Here is a 16,128-nt window from a genome sequence, read left to right on the forward strand (position 1 = left end):
ATCCTTAACACTCTTAGTTTGAACTCTCTGTCGAGTAGGTTGCTCATTTCTGTTTCACTTAGTTCCTTTTCTGGGGCTTTGTCCTGTTCCCTTACTTGGAATGTATTCTTTTGCCTCCTCATTTTGCCTCTTTCCCTGTGCTTGTGTCTACGTATTAGGTAGGTCAGCTACGTCTCCTGCTCTTGGATAGGTGACCTTATGTTAGTGATGCCTTAGGAGGCTTCCAGTGTGCTTCCCTCAGTTCTCAATGTTCCAGGGGTGACCCCTATGTGGGCTACTGTGTGTCCTTCTGTTGTGATCTGTTTGCTCTCCCTGTAGGCACCCAGGGAGGCCGAGTTATGCTCCTGGCCAGCTGTTGTAATGCTCAGCTGCTTGTAGTTGTTGTGGGCCCTTCAGTCTCTTTATCAGGTGTGGGGAGCCCCAGCACAGTTGGCTGCAAGTTCTAATACCACATTTGTGTTGCAGTATTTCTTTTAAGTGAGTAGGTCCCCAGCGTGGCAGGTTGTTAGGCTCAGGGCCTTATAATTTCTGTAAGCCTCTAGCCTATTAGGTCTCTTGTCAGCTCTCTGAGGATTGTAGCTGGGTGGGGCTGGCCTCAGGCACAGGAGCACCCAATTGTTTCAGGTTTTGGAAGGTGGAGCAAACCTCCTATGTGGGTCTTTGAGAAGTACAAGTCTTCTGTGGCTGAGAAGCCCTGCCGCCCACAGGTCTGCACACACAGTCAACACAGTCCTGCCCCATGTGCGTGCCCCGACCTCCCCAAGTGGACCCAGTCTCTCCACGGCGGGAGCCCCACACACTCTGCCACCGCCCCACACTCTCCACCAGCTCCTTGTGCACACCCTGCCCCGCTCAAGTCAGCTCAGTTGCCAGGCTGCAGAGAGTCCAGTCAGCAATCTATGCAGGCCCACAAGTTGCCTGAGGGCTTGTTGTTGGGTGGGGCCAGTCTCTAGGGTGGGCTGCCTGCCCTGGCTGTACTGGATTAAATCGGTGCTCTAGCGGGTGGGGTAGACCCTGGGCTAGCAGGCCTCAGGGAGAACTCCAATGGTGTCTGTGTCAGCACGCCCACACCAGGCCACAACAATGGCCGCCGCCAATGTCCCAGTCCCTGGAGAGGTCTCACCCCTCACCGAGATGCACTCAGGGCCTATTAGGTGAGTCTCTTGTCACCAAAGCACTGTACACCTTTCTTTCTGGTGATTTTAGGGTGCTTCCTGAAACGGGTGAGTTTGCGTGCGGGCCCTTTAAGAGCCAGTTTTAGTTTCTTTGTGAACCGGGTTTTCTGGGGGTGCTCCCCAGTGTTTTAGTAGGAGGCACAGTCAGATATTATGCCGCTGGTCTCGATTGTGCTGGGTCCACAATATGCCCACAGCAGGGGCGCTCCCGGCTCAGGGCCCCGCGCCTCCAGGGAGGCTGCGTACCTGTGAGCTGCTCCCGGCGGCCGTGAAGCTGGCGGCTTGTGAAGGCGGCATTTTTCCTCTCCAGAAGGGAGTCTCTGCCTCTTCCACCTCAGTTAGGATTGTCCGTTGTTGCAGGAGTTCCTCTCATCCAGTTTTCAGTTCTGTCTCAGGGGTAATTTTTCCACGAGTAGTTGTAAATTGGCTGTGTCCACGGGAGGAGGTGAGTTCTGAGTCTGTTTACGCCACCTTCTTAACTCCTCTCCTCCAAACTTCAGTTTTAAAATCTGATTCTCTTTTGATTTCTTCTTTACCTCATTGGTAGTTCAGTAATATGTTGTTTAATCTCTACACATTTGTGAATTTTCTAGTTTTCTTCATGTAATTAATTTCTAGTTTCATATCATTGTGATGAAAATAGATGTTTGATATGATTTAAATCCTCTTAAGTATATTAAAACTTATTTTGTGGCCTAACATGTGATCTATCTTGCAAAATGTTGCCTGTTCACTTGAGAACAATGTGTATTCTGTTGCTTTTGAATGGAATGTTCTGTAAATATCTGTTAAGTCCATCTGGTCTAACTTTGTTTAAGGCCAATGTTTTCTTATTGATTTTGTCTGGATAATCTATCCATTGATGTAAGTGGGTTATTAAAGTCCCCTAGTATTACTGTATTGCTGTCTATTTCTCCGTTTTGGTCTGTTACTATTACTTTGTGTATTTAGGTGCTTCTATGTTGGGTGAATAAATATTTACAAATGTATATTCTCTTGTTGGATTGATCCCTTTATCATTATGTAACACTCTCATTGGTCTCTCATTGGTCTCTCATTACAGTCTTTGTTTAAAGTCTATTTTTTCCAATATAAGTTTAGCTACTCCAGCTTTTTTGTCATTTCCATTTACATGGAATATCTTTTTCCATCCCTTCACTTTCAGCCTGTGTGTGTCCTTACATGTAACGTGAGTCTCTTGTTGGCAGCATATAGTTGGGTCTTGTTTTTTTAAATCCATTCAGCCACTCTATTTCTTTTGATCAAAGAATTTAGTCCATTTACATTTAAAGTGATATTGATAGGTATGTCGTTATTGCTGTTTTGTTAGTTGCTTTCTAGTTGTTTTTGCAGTTCCTCTCTGTTCATTTTTCTTTTTTGTTCTCTTCTCTTTTTCTTCTCATATGGCTTACTCTGGATATATCTAAGCCCTTCTGCACATTTAAACTTAGATAGAGTTAGTCAAATGAGGGAACATATGGGTTATGCCTTTGCTTAAAGTAGTATTCTTTAGGAATTGTCAACATGTTGTTGTTGAAGTGGGAGTTGTAACTCTGCATGGACTGTGTACAGTCAATAATATGTACTTAAAAGTTGCACTATTGCAAAATGTGTTTATTATCCAGGTACTCATACACTATTTTTTTGTACTGTTGGTCCTGTACCAGTAACATTTTCTTTTATTGTTATTTGCTTTATAAACTTAGTTTAGCCACTTAAAAAAATTTTTTATGGCACAATTTGCCTCAAATCAATTCCAAGTTGTATATTTGTTTTCTAATAAAAAATTTACAACTTACCCCCACAAAAAAAGAATTAGTCTGAGTGGAGTGAGTGAGCTGAGTGGTTGTGTGATTGTGGAGACCAGTAGCGCTTGCAGCATGGCTGACCAATTGACAGAAGAGCAGAATGCAGAATTCAAAGGAGCTTTTTCACTCTCTGACAAGGATGGTAACAGAACTATAACAACAAAGAAGTTGGGAACTGTAATAAGATGTCCTGGGCAGAATCCCACAGAAGCAGAGTTATAGGACATGATTAATGAAGCAGTTGCAGATGGTAATGGCACATTTGATTTCTCAGAATTTCTGACAATGATGGCAAGAAAAACAAAAGACAGTGACAGTGAAGAAGAAATTAGAGAAGCATTCCATGTTTTTGATAAGGACAGCGATGGCTATATTAGTGCAGCAGAGCTTCACCATGTGATAACAAATCTTGGAGAGAAATTAACAGGTGAAGTTGATGAAATAATCAGGGAAGAAGATATTGATCATGATGGTCAAGTAAACCATGAAGAGTTTGTACAAATGATGAGAGCAAAGTGAAGACACTGTACAGAATGTGTTAAATTTCTTATAAAAAATTATTTGCCTTTTCTTTGTTTGTAACTTATCTGTAGAAGGTTTCACCCTACTGTCAAAAAAATATGCATGTAACATAATGGTCTACTTTCATTCTTTTGCATGTGGCTGGCCTGTTTTCCCAGCACCATTTATTGAAGAGACTTTCCTTTCTCTGTCAGATGTTCTTGGCTCCTTTGTCAGAGATTAGCTGTCCATAGATGTGTGGTTTTATTTCTGGGTTTTCAATTCTATTCCACTGATCTGTGTGTCTGTGTTTCTGCCAGTACCAGGATGTTTTGATTACTATAGCTTTGTACTGTATTTTGAAGTCAGGGGGTGTTATACCTCCAGCTTTGTTCTTTTTTCTCAGGATTGCTTTGGCTATTTGGAGTCTTTTGTTGTTCCATATAAATTTTAGACTTCTTTGTTTACTTCCATGAAGAATGTCTTTGAGATTATGTTTGGGATTGCACTTAATCTGTAGATTGTCTTAGGTAATATGGACATTTTAACTATGTTTGTTCTTGTAATCCATGAGCATACACAAAAAATAACTCAAAGTGGATTAAAGACTTGAATGTAAGACCTGAAACCATAAAACTTCTGGAAGAAAATATATACAGTACACTCTTTGATATTGGTTTTAGTAGTATCTTTTTGAATACCATGTTTACTCAGGCAAGGGAAAAAGAAGAAAAAATAAACAAGTAGAACTACATCAGACTAAACAGCTTCTGCAAGACAAAGGAAACCATCAACAAAACAAAAAGACAACCCACCAACTGGGAGAAAATATTTTCAAATCATATATCTGACAAGGGGTTAATATCCAAAATATATAAAGAACTCATGTAACTCAACAACAAAAAAATGAACTACCCAATCAAATGGGCAGAGGATATGAATCAATATTTTTTCCAAAGAAGATATACACATGGCCAACAGGCACATGAAAAGATGTTCAACATCACTAATTATTAAGGAAATGCAAATCAAAACTACAATGAGATAATCACCTCACACCTCTCAGAATGGGTATAATTAACAAGACAAGTAATAACAAGTGTTGGAGAGGATGTGGAGAAACAGGAACTCTCATACACTGCTGGTGGGAGTGTGAACTGGTGCAGCCACTATGGAAAACAGTATGGAGATTTCTCAAAAAATTAAAAATAGAAATACCATATGATCCAGCTATCTCATCACTGGGTATTTAGCCAAAGAGCATGAAAGCAACAATTCAGAAAGTTACATGCACCCCTATGTTCATCACAGCATTATTCACGATAGCCAAGGCATGGAAGCAACCCAGGTGCCCATCAATGGATGCATGGATAAAGAAGATGTGAGATATATATATATATATATATATATATATATATATATATATATATGTGTGTATACAATTAAATACTACTCAGCCATAAAAAAAAGACAAAATCGTGCCATTTACGACAATAAGGATGGACCTTGAGGGTGTTATGCTGAGAGAAATAAGTCAGACAGAGAAAGAAAAATATTGTATAATTTCACTCATAGGTGGAAGATGAACAAGCAAACACATAGATAAGGAGAATATATTAGTGGTTACCAGAGAAGAAGGGGGTGGGAGGAGAATGAAAGGTGTAAAGGGACATGTATGTATGGTGACGGATAAAAACTGGACTGTTGGTGGTGATCATGATGCAGTCTATACAGAAACTGAAATATGATGATGTACACCTGAAAAAAAAATGCATGTATAGTAGTTAGGACTTTATTTTTCCATGTTTTCTTCCCTTATCTTACTGCCATTGTCCTGAAATCTTATTTTAGAAAATTGGTCAGTTACATGTTACATGTGGCTTACTCTGGATTTACCTTTGAAATTTGTTGAGACTACCCTTAACGTTTTTTTATTGTCTATTTTGTTGTGTGGTCCTTATGCACTTGAAAAGGATATGTACTCTGCTGTTGTTGGATATAGTATTTTATAAATTTCAGTTACGTCAATTTGATTATTTGTGTTTCTGAAATCTGTAAACTTACTGACATTTTTTCTGTGTTTTCTATGAGTTTTTGAGACAAGTATGTTTACATTTGCAATTATCATTTTGAATTTGCCTCTTTTTCTCTATTTGTCGATTTTTTGTTCTATACAGTTACATTTATGGGTGTTATTAGTTGCACACAGTTTTAGGACTATAGCTTCATGTCATAATCCTTCCATCGCTGTCACATATCCTACTTTATCCTGTAGAACTTCTTGACTTGACGTGTACTTTGTTATCAGTATAGACACACTAGCTGTCTTTTGGCTAATGTTTTAACAATATATATTTCCCCATTCTTGCAATTAAAGAGTATTCTCATTTTTAAATTAATTAAATGGCATCTTGTAAACAAAATATAATTGGGTTTTGTATTTTTGTCTAGTCTGAAAATTTTCATTTTTTAATTGGAGTGTTTAGTCTATTTCAATGTAATTGTAATTACGTATATAGTTGTATTTTGCTCTACCATATTGCTATTTGGTTTTTATTTGTCCTGTCTGTTCTTTGTTCCTTCTTTCTGCCTTCTTTTGTAATAAGCAAATATTTTCTTTCTTTATTATTTATCCTTGTTTCATTCACTAGCTTTTAAATTATACCTTTTTGTAGTGTAGCAACTACTGTAGATTACAATATGAATCTTTGACTTAATTTCATAAACTATTAGTTGCTACTTTTACCACTTCCTAAACAATACAGCACCCTTACAACAGTCAAATTATATTCATCCTCTTTCTGCCTTTGTGCTATCACTCTCCTAGTTCACGTAAATAAAGGAGGATCGATAACTCTTCTTCCAAGTGTTAACTTGAATACCTCTGAGTCTGTATTGTATGTCACTGGATTTACCTTTTTCAGAGACCTTTTTTGTGGTCAGCTCAAATACAGCAATTAGTAGTTTAGATGGTTAGATACTGCATTCGTTTGCCAGGGCTGTCATGATGAAGTACACAGACTTGGTAGCTTAAACAACAGAAATTTATTTTCTCAATTCTGGAGGCTGGATGTCTGAGATCAAGGTGTCAGCTAGGTTGGTGTCTCTGAGGCTTCTCTCCTTGGCTTGTAGATGGCCGTCTTCTCCCTGTGTCCTCACATGGTGTCCCTTCTGTGCATGTGCGTCCTAATCTCCTCTTCTAATAAGGACACCATTCATATTGAATAAGGGCCCACCATAAAGACCTCATTTTAACTTAATCACCTCTTTAAGGACCCTGTCTACCAATACAGTCACATTCTGAGGTACTGGGGTTAGGACTTCAACATATGGATTTGGGAAATCAGCCAATAACAGATTCTCTCTGATTGTGATGGATGGTTTTAAATAATAACTGAAAATTCCCATGATGTAATACCTGGAAATGTAACTCCTTGGGATCAAATGATTATGCCCTCTCTTTTCCTGAAGTGTAATAAACCACAATGGCAACAAGGGAGAGCAGTTAAGACCACTGCATTCTGGCCCCCCACAGCCAGTGCAGGACTCCCAACTCCACTGCTTTCCACCGGTGTAACGCTGACAATTTAGTTAAACCCTCTGTGTTTCAATTTCCTCCTCTGCAAAATAGAGTTGATAATATTTCCTATGTTATAACATTGAATTATTATGAGAATTAAATGAGTTAATATTTGCAAAGCATTTCTGATACTTCTTGACAGAAGTGCAGAATTTACACTATCTTGAAATACTTAAAATAAAGCCCTGCTGCTACAAAGGGGCTGCCTGCTGTCTTCACTCCGCCCAGCTCCTCTTTCATCTATGGCTGCATTAACGCCATGGCAGCACCATCCCTTCCCTTCTTCACTCTCGAATATTGCACTTCCTCCTCATTGTTCTCCAGGGTTACCTTTCCTGGTCCCCTCTGGATCCCCTCTTCTTGAACTGCTGGCTCTCTTTGCCCGAGTGTCCAGCTCCCTTCTTCCTGTCTGTGCTCGTTCCTCTTTCCTATGTTTGTCTTTTCTGCTCCAATCCTTTTTAACATCCTCTAACATAATCTGGCTCAAACTCCACTTCTGTTGGAATCACTGAGTCACACAGCATGACTGAGGTTGCCTGTGGTTTGCATCCTTTAGAACCTGAATTAGTTTTATTGTGACGTTCATTCTTTTGTTCTGCTCAACACGCAATTTTATTCTTACATTGCTCCCTCTGTTTGATTCCTCTGACTAGTTGAAAGCCAGTTGAAGAGCCAGTGCTGGCTCTTCTCACACACCTCTGGAGATCTCTGGTTACTAGTGCTGCCTCCAACTGCCTGAGAGTCAACAGCATTGCTGAGGATCTGGAAGCTTCCGTTTTCCCTACCTTTCAGATGACAGTTAGCTACGAACCCTTCCCATTCCCCCATGATAACACTTTCCTTCTTGAAGACAGTGTTCATCATTCTCTTCTGCCCAACTGACAGGCTCACATGAATTAATATTTAATTTCCAATGGCAAAAAAAAACTTGCCAAAGAAATGCCCAATTTTGTGAACAAGGGAGTTTTAAAATCCCAAATGTCACTTACATTTGCCTTCTCTGAAATATCCCATCTTTTCATTGCATTTTTGTATGGAGTGGAGGAGTAATTTTATATAAGGTTAAGGACCCAGGCTTCCAAGCCAGAGAGCTCAAGTTTGGGATCTTGAGCAAATTACTTACCCCATTAAGCTGTAGTACTTTATTTGTAAAGTGGAGATAACAACTACCTACCCCAAAGGGTTGTTTGTGTATTAAATGAGATAATGCTCATAAATTGTTTACCACAGTGCTCAGACCATTAGAAGATATCCATAAATGCTAGCTATTACCATTATTACTCAAAGATTTAATGTTGTTAACATGCATTCTCCTGCATTTCATAGAGAATCATCATGTAATTTTACAAGTTTCCTTTCTTCCAACTACCTGTGTTCTTTTGTGCCTTCCTAGGGTTTTGAAACAAACGGTTGTGCTGGAAGGGGCTCATTCTTCACACTTTGTATGGCTGTCAAATCATGGGCTTTAGAAAAGGCCAGTGTGTTCCTGGGGAAGTAGTGTGGGCTTTGCTCTTGACATGATATGAAACTTTCAGAAGATTCTGACTCCCTTGATTATTGGATTTCTCCAATGTAAGCTAAATGGTCACTTTAACAGTTTTGTGGGACTGGGTAGGGCTAATGCTTAGTTTGGCAAGAGTCGCACCCTAAAATGCTAGGATTTTAAAATGTCTCCACACGTGTTAGTCCCCATCTATGCCTTTCCCCACAGATCTTGAGCAAATTTTGATTTCTTGCTACACTTTCTTCCGAAATATAAGATATAGCTCTTGTTAAGCAACAACTGCAATTATTTTTATACCAAGGTTGGCAAATAAATTTCATCTTTTGTATCAACTTCTATTGACTGGTAATGGAAAATTGGAGTCCTGTGTTGAAGAAGATTCTGAGGCATTGGTTCCTGGTGGGAAAGAGGATCTGCACGATTATTTGTGCCTGTTGTGGACACTAGAATCAAGGTGGGATAGAATGCCTGTCTTGGGTTTGCTGAATTTTTACCATTTGCTAAGGCCTGACCTCTGTATCAGAGCCCTGTGGGGTGAATCACTTGTCAGAGCTGCCTTTGTCCTGCCTGAGTGTGAATGCCAAGAGGAATGCAACTGAGCTCTCAAGCCTCGTCACACAGACACTGCTGAGGAATCTGTGCTTCAAGCTCAGACATGAGGGAGAGGCTGTGACCAATAAAAACAGATGAAAAGTGACAGGCTTTTTTTTCAAACAGCTTTAAAAAATTTTATGACACAATATGACTTTTGTGGAAGATTTTGTTTTTTTTCAATGACATCAGTGTCATATTGACATTAACCCAGATCTCTTTTCTCTCTTTTTGGAGAGATATAATCTAGATGCTGAGATATTAGCTTTGTCAAAACATTATACGATTTATAGGGAGAAATAGAACAACTTTTGTTGAGCCCTCTTCACCCACTTGGTTTCAGACGCCTAATTCTATGCTGCCAACCCGCCCCCTCCCCCTCCATGGACACTCTCCTCATCTGCTGGGTTTTTGATACCCAGGCATGAATGCCCTTCTCACTCTGCTCAAATCCAACACACCCCCCCAGGCTGCTCCTTTGTGAGGATGCCCTCCTAACTCTGCTTGGTCTCCTGCACAGATCTGACCCCCTAGTGAGGACACCCTCCTCACCCCAGTCTGGCTCTGACTCCTAGTACTAGGCTGCCCTCTACAGAGGTGCCCTTCTGCCTCACTGCCCTCTGACTCCTCATATCACGCTACCTCACCTCATGGACAACCTCCTCTGCTTGCTTGGGGTCCAGCCCCCCACACCAGGCATCCCTCTTGTGTCATGCCCTCCTCACCCCACGTGGGCTTTGATACCCTGCTTTGAGGGACGGTGGCCCATCCTTCCCCTACCAGCCTGTCTTGCTCTGCCTTCCCTAACAGCTCAAGGAGTGGGTTGTTCAGGAAGGAGAGAGAAAGAAAGGAAAGGAGGAAGCACTTAAAATTTTTATATTATAAAAGTATTTACTGAAAACGTGTAATAACAGAAAAAGCAAAAGTTAGAAAACAGAAATTGATCACTATATTCTTTGTCTTCTTTTTCTGTGCAAATATATCTATATCTAAAACTAATCTTTATTCCCATCTGTATCTGTCTTATACTGTTCTGAATGTTAGGTGTGTTAGTCATATCTAAACCCAGAAAGCAAAAGTGATATGGAGCTCTAGAGAATGAGATATCTTGGTATTTTTATGACTGAGACTTTATGGTGACAGGACTATTTTCTGTAGACAGTGTCTGAAACTCCATCTGGGTTTTTTTCAAGAATTTTGGTCAAGGGACTGGCATACGAGCTGAGCCAGCTTATCTCGACTACTCTGTGTAGAGGCATCCCTTCTGCAAAAAGAGGATAAAATCCTCCTGTCTGAAATGCTCCTAAAATGCTTTGCATGAACTTTATGAAGATAATGTGTTCAAGAAATATTTAAATAAAAGAAGAAATGATTTAAAGTACTTTTCCTAGTCTTTTGGGGGTAGTAGGCATCTCAATAAGCATATAATCAGTCTTAAAACAAAGAAAAATCAGGATGCTTAAAAATATTATAATTGTGCATTTAATCAAATTTCCATCAGGGTTCAAAAAATGTAACATGTCTTCTAGGCAAGAAAATGGAAGTGCATAACCAGGGTTTTAATAATGTTTTACTAGACTTAGATCTGTTTTGCTTTTTGTTTCTGTTGAGGGGTGCGTGTGGGTGTGTTTATAAATACTTAAGTTTATAAATATATATATATAACAAGAGAGAAATGTAGTTCGTCTTCTGTAGATCCGTGGATGCTCTTTTGAGTGACATGTGCTCTTGCTGCTGAGGGAGAGATGGAATTGGAAGCAGCTCTTTTATGAGCTCATAGGAGACAAGGCAGGAACCAGAACGCGGGTTTCTAACGCCGCATCTGAGCCTGTAAGGAATGTGATTCAAAGAACACACCCAGAGGATAAACCTCTAATGAAATTTCTGTTCAGCACAAATGTGTAGGAGAAGGCTTGTTTCAGAATTGTGTGTGGGGAAAATGATTCATCTGAACTCTGTGAGGAAGCTCACACAACATCAAGCAATTGCCAGCTATAAATGACATGGGATGATAAAAATAGCCAGCTCTCCAGACCCCGCACACCCGTTTCGTGCAGGCTGTCGTCAGCAGGGTCCGGTGCTGAGCGCATCTCTGGCTTTGAGAGGCTCTGGGGAACCCGGGTTTTGAACGCTGGTCGTCACATTCCCTCCTGGCACCTCGTTATCCAAATGAATACATCTCTCTCAGTCCTTATTAGCTACATAAATACTCATATTACTAAGTGTCAGAGCCGCAGGGCTCTTGTCAATTTGTAACCTTTATGACGCCCTTCTGCTCTCTGTGAGGATGCTTGAATGGATTATAGGGCCAGGGGCCATTGTGGAGTTCAGGATGGTCATCCGGGCATTAGAAATGATGCTCTAGGCTGGAGTGGTGGAAGAAGGAAGCCAGATGAGCACTAAATATGAGAGAGGTTGCAAAAGATGGGTAAGCCCTAGTTCTGCCTCCAGCTCCCGGACCTACTGGATTGCCCCCCGGAGGTGACAGATGGCTCCAAAGTCTTCCTTCTGGTTGTCCTACTGCATCTCTCTCCTTCAAGTACTAGCTCAAAATTTACCTCCTTAAGATTAAATTATCTCTGCCTCCCATCCGCCAAGCCCCTGCTCACCCCCTATATAGTTCTTTGTTTTCACACTTTGTGCATTTCTAAAGGTTCTATGCAGTTTAGGGCCAGTTGCTCCATTACACTACAAGAACACTTAGGGAAAGGGTTCTATCTCTTAACCCATAAACTAAACGACCAGGGCACAGCTCATACATTCTGATTGCCTGACAAGTAATAGAAGAATCACTAACAAATACTGACTCAGCTTTGTGATTTTTTTTTCCCCTGAAAATCCAAATTTTGGATAAGTATATTTCTATATTTGTAGACATTTTCAAAAGTGATAAAATATTTAGAATATCTAAAAGCTTTCTTAATCTATTTTAAAAAGAAATATCTTTCAAGATTAAAAACTTTTTTTTGGAGAAATTCCCGTTTCTCTTTCTTCCTCCCTCTCTCCACTTCTTTTAAATTTAAGACTAACAAAGTACATTTAAGGACACATTGCACCAAACGAAGCTGACTTTTGCTCCCCCATCCCATGTATTAGCTTTACTATCGTCTCACCCTATTCTAATTAAGCCCCTCCATGTCTGTGTGATAAATTCAAATTTTCAGAGAGAGATGAGTCTTTTGCCAGGAAGTCAGCTTAGGGCCAAGGAGAAACTCCTTCTGAATTCGTGTCAGGTTCTCGGGTTTGACCTTCAAGAATGTCCAGGGAGGAGGGCCTGGATAAAGAGGAAAATGAGAGGACTGCCAAGTTTTGTGTATACAGGTATGTCGCTATTTCTGAAAAAAGAACAGGACTCTCTAGAGAATCTTTAGATATTATCAGAGTAGATGGGTGGGAAACAAAGAATGAGATGCTGAAAGGGAGGTTGGTCTGTCCTCGAAGCAAATTGTGCTCTTTGCATATTTTCGTAAGGCCTTTGCTTGCAAATGCTTATATTTTGTATTTTGTTATTTGATTAGGTAAGAACCCTTATCAAAACTGGCTTAAGCAAAAACAGGAATTTATTGGCTCACATAAATGAACAGGTATAGATTTCAAAAAAAGGCTTGATTCATGACTCAAAAAATATAGACCAAGGTGCTGGGCCCATGGCCTAGTGGTTAAGTTCGGTGTGCTCCGCTTTGGCGGCCTGGGTTTGGTTCCCAGGCGTAGACCTACATCACGTGTCAGCGGCTGTGCTGTGTCAGCGACCTACATACAAAAAAGATTGGCACAGATGTTAGCTCAGGGCAAATCTTCCTCAACAACAACAAAAACATATGGGCCAAGACCTTCTTTTCCTCACTCCACTTCTTGGTTCTACTTGCTGATGTAGTCTCCTTTGTGGTCCTAAGCTGCCTGCCAGTAGCTTCTGGAGCTGTAATCTTTCCTTATCGTGACCACCAGGACAAAGGCTGAATCTTGGAGTAGAATCTAAATGGTCTTGATTGGTCTCGCCTGGATCATGTGCCAATTCCTGAGCCAGTCACCTTGGTTGAGGTGAAGGGACTCCCATTGCCTTAAGCCGATCAGGGCCCATTCCTGGATGTGGGCCCATTCAGTTCCTCCTAAATTGCATGACTCATATTGTACAGTGGAAAAAATATTAGGCTTTGGAGGAAAAAGACTGGTTCAAAGTTCAGTCCCATCACTTAATAGCTATATGATCTTTGTGAATTGCTTCAAGTCTACTAACTTCAGCTTCCTTTTTTATTTCTTAATTGAGAATAGTAATAATAGTTATAGAAAGATTGTTGTGAGGATTAGATGAGATAATCTATGTACAGTGCTCAGCACAGTGTATGGCACGCAGTAGGTGCTCTGCTTTCTTTTCTCCTATATGTCCCTACCAGTTGCTGGACTTTTGCCAAGGCCACAAGACATCTTTTGAAAAAAATTCCATTTGGAATCTTGGGAAGATATCGTTAGGCCTCAGACAGATACCTGGACCTCAGGATGTGCTAGTAAAGTATAACTTGACTTCACATTCCATTCTGATCTTTGAGGGCAGTTAACCCAATTAGACACTGCCAACTTCTCTTTCTGGGTAGGCATTCCCAGATAGCTTGAACATTCCTGATCCCTGACTCATCCTTCCACTGTTATCCTCCCTAGCAACAATTCCCTCCATCCTTCTACTCCTGCTATCATCCATATGGGTGTAGGTGTTAGATGTAAATGACTCATCAAATATTCTTCCAGATATTTGATCTCTTCAGCTTCAATATCCTTCATCTCGAATCCCACCTAAGGACTTCTGTATTCCTTTGTTGCCCAGAACTTTTCCATCACTGAAAATCTGATCTGCAATATCACATTTATGATGACAATCTCTCACATTTCCAGTTCTCCCAATTTCACTTCCCATCCCATCTGCTCTTCAATCTCCTACAAATTTTAATTCCTTAATGCTTTATTTTTCTCCCAGATAGGAAACACTTTTAAATCTTGACTCTGTCCTAGATCCAGTGGTTTATCACTTCAACCACTCTCTTAGCCTTATGAGCTTCTACTACCCTTGACCTAACCCCCAATCCTGAGGACCAGCCCAACCAGTTGTTATATCTGCTCCTACGTTCACATTGCTAAGGATTTCTGAGAAAAATCACAAAATTACATGAATTGCTACCATTATGATGTCATTGTCTCTGATCACACGTAAGTCCTCAGCAATGCCTTATAACTCTCAGGGGAGTTCCTAGACATCTCCTTATACAATCTGTTTAAAATATTCACCATTCTTTTCAAATCCCCTCTTCTGCTTTCTCCTTCTAACTTGTATCAGACACCTCCTCCTTCAGAGAGAAAATACAATCTAAGTTCCTGATCATCTCTTTAAAGAAATGAACCTGGGGCCGGCCCCGTGGCTTAGCGGTTAAGTGCGCGCACTCTGCTGCTGGCGGCCTGGGTTCGGATCCCGGGCACGCACCGACGCACTGCTTCTCCGGCCATGCAGAGGCCGCGTCCCACATACAGCAACTAGAAGGATGTGCAGCTATGACATACAACTATCTACTGGGGCTTTGGGGGGAAAAATAAATAAATAAAAATTATTAAAGAAATGAACCTGAACCTTCATTTGTAAATTATTCTTTCCTTCTCTGAGCTAGAGCAAATCTCTCCTGGATCTGTCCCCTCCCACATCAACAACCAATGTTTGAATCAGCCATTCCCTCTCCTCTGGCGTTAGCCTCTTCCTCTCTCCTTGTTCCTTCCTATTAGCACGGAGACATGATCTTTGTCTTCCAAATCTAGCCATCAACTGATCTTTCTCTTTCTAGTCACAGCCCAGATTCTCTCAATTTTAGTTTATCTTTGAGGTTCTCATTTATTTAATTGGAATTATTTCTTGCTGACATTATCAATGACCTTTCAGTTGTCTAATTCAAGGGAACATTTTTCAGTCCTCATTTTGAACTCTTTGTGACATTTAGTAATGTTACTCCTTCCTTATTTTTTTTTTTTTGTTTTTTTTTTTTAAAGATTTTATTTATTTTTATTTTTTCCCCCCAAAGCCCCAGTGGACAGTTGTGTGTCGTAGCTGCACATCCTTCTAGTTGCTGTATGTGGGACTCGGCCTCAGGATGAACGGAGAAGTGGTGCCTTGATGCGCACCCGGGATCCGAACCCGGGCCACCAGCATCGCAGCGCACGCACTTAACCACCAAGCCACAGGGCCGGCCCTACTCCTTCCTTATTTTGATCTGGTTCTCTAGTCTCATGGTATTATTTTTTCTTTTCAACATATTTTTAGTTCTAATTATGACATAAGTAAAATTTTATTAAATCAGATTGTTTCAAATAAAACTAGAATTTCCCCTTGATATGCAATTTCTAAGTACAGTGGTTTTCAAACTTTTAAAGAGCAATTAAAGCATTTTCTTCAAATAAAAATTTATACAGAAGCCCAAAATTCATTCATTCATTCTCTACCTATTTATTGAGTGCCGACTATTCTAGGCAATGAGAGTATAATTATAAAAGGAGAGTTACTTGTTGGTATATATAAATATATGTTTATCTATATATCTATATATATGTTGATATATATATATCAACAATGTATATATCACAAATATATATATTTGTGTCTAGGGCTCAGGACTTATATTTCACTTTTCTTCTCTGTCTAAACTAATTACCTTGACGAGCTCCTCCAGTCTCATGACTTTAAATGCCGTCCACGTACTGATGAAGCCTCAATTTATATCCCTAGCCCAGACTTCTCCCTGAGCTCCAGACTCATATATCCGGTTGCATATTAGACACATCCCCTTGGATGTGTCATAGGTATCTCTAATTTACCGTGCTCAAGTCAAACTTCCACCGATTATTTTTCTTATAAGCCTGTGCTTCCCACAGTCTTTGCCATTTCAGTTAATGGCAACCTCATACCTCTAGTTGATCAGGCTGACCGCCAAACTCTTTTTC

At 40.3% G+C, this 16,128-nt stretch overlaps 1 pseudogene; it reads left to right on the forward strand.

Annotated features, from left to right (window-relative positions):
* The first annotated feature begins 3,007 nt into the window (after positions 1-3,007).
* LOC131399367 (calmodulin-1-like) lies at positions 3,008-3,526 on the forward strand (annotated as a pseudogene).
* The last annotated feature ends 12,602 nt before the right edge of the window (positions 3,527-16,128 follow it).

This window comes from Diceros bicornis, chromosome 38 (genome assembly GCF_020826845.1).
Source record: "Diceros bicornis minor isolate mBicDic1 chromosome 38, mDicBic1.mat.cur, whole genome shotgun sequence".
Classification (NCBI taxonomy): domain Eukaryota; kingdom Metazoa; phylum Chordata; class Mammalia; order Perissodactyla; family Rhinocerotidae; genus Diceros; species Diceros bicornis.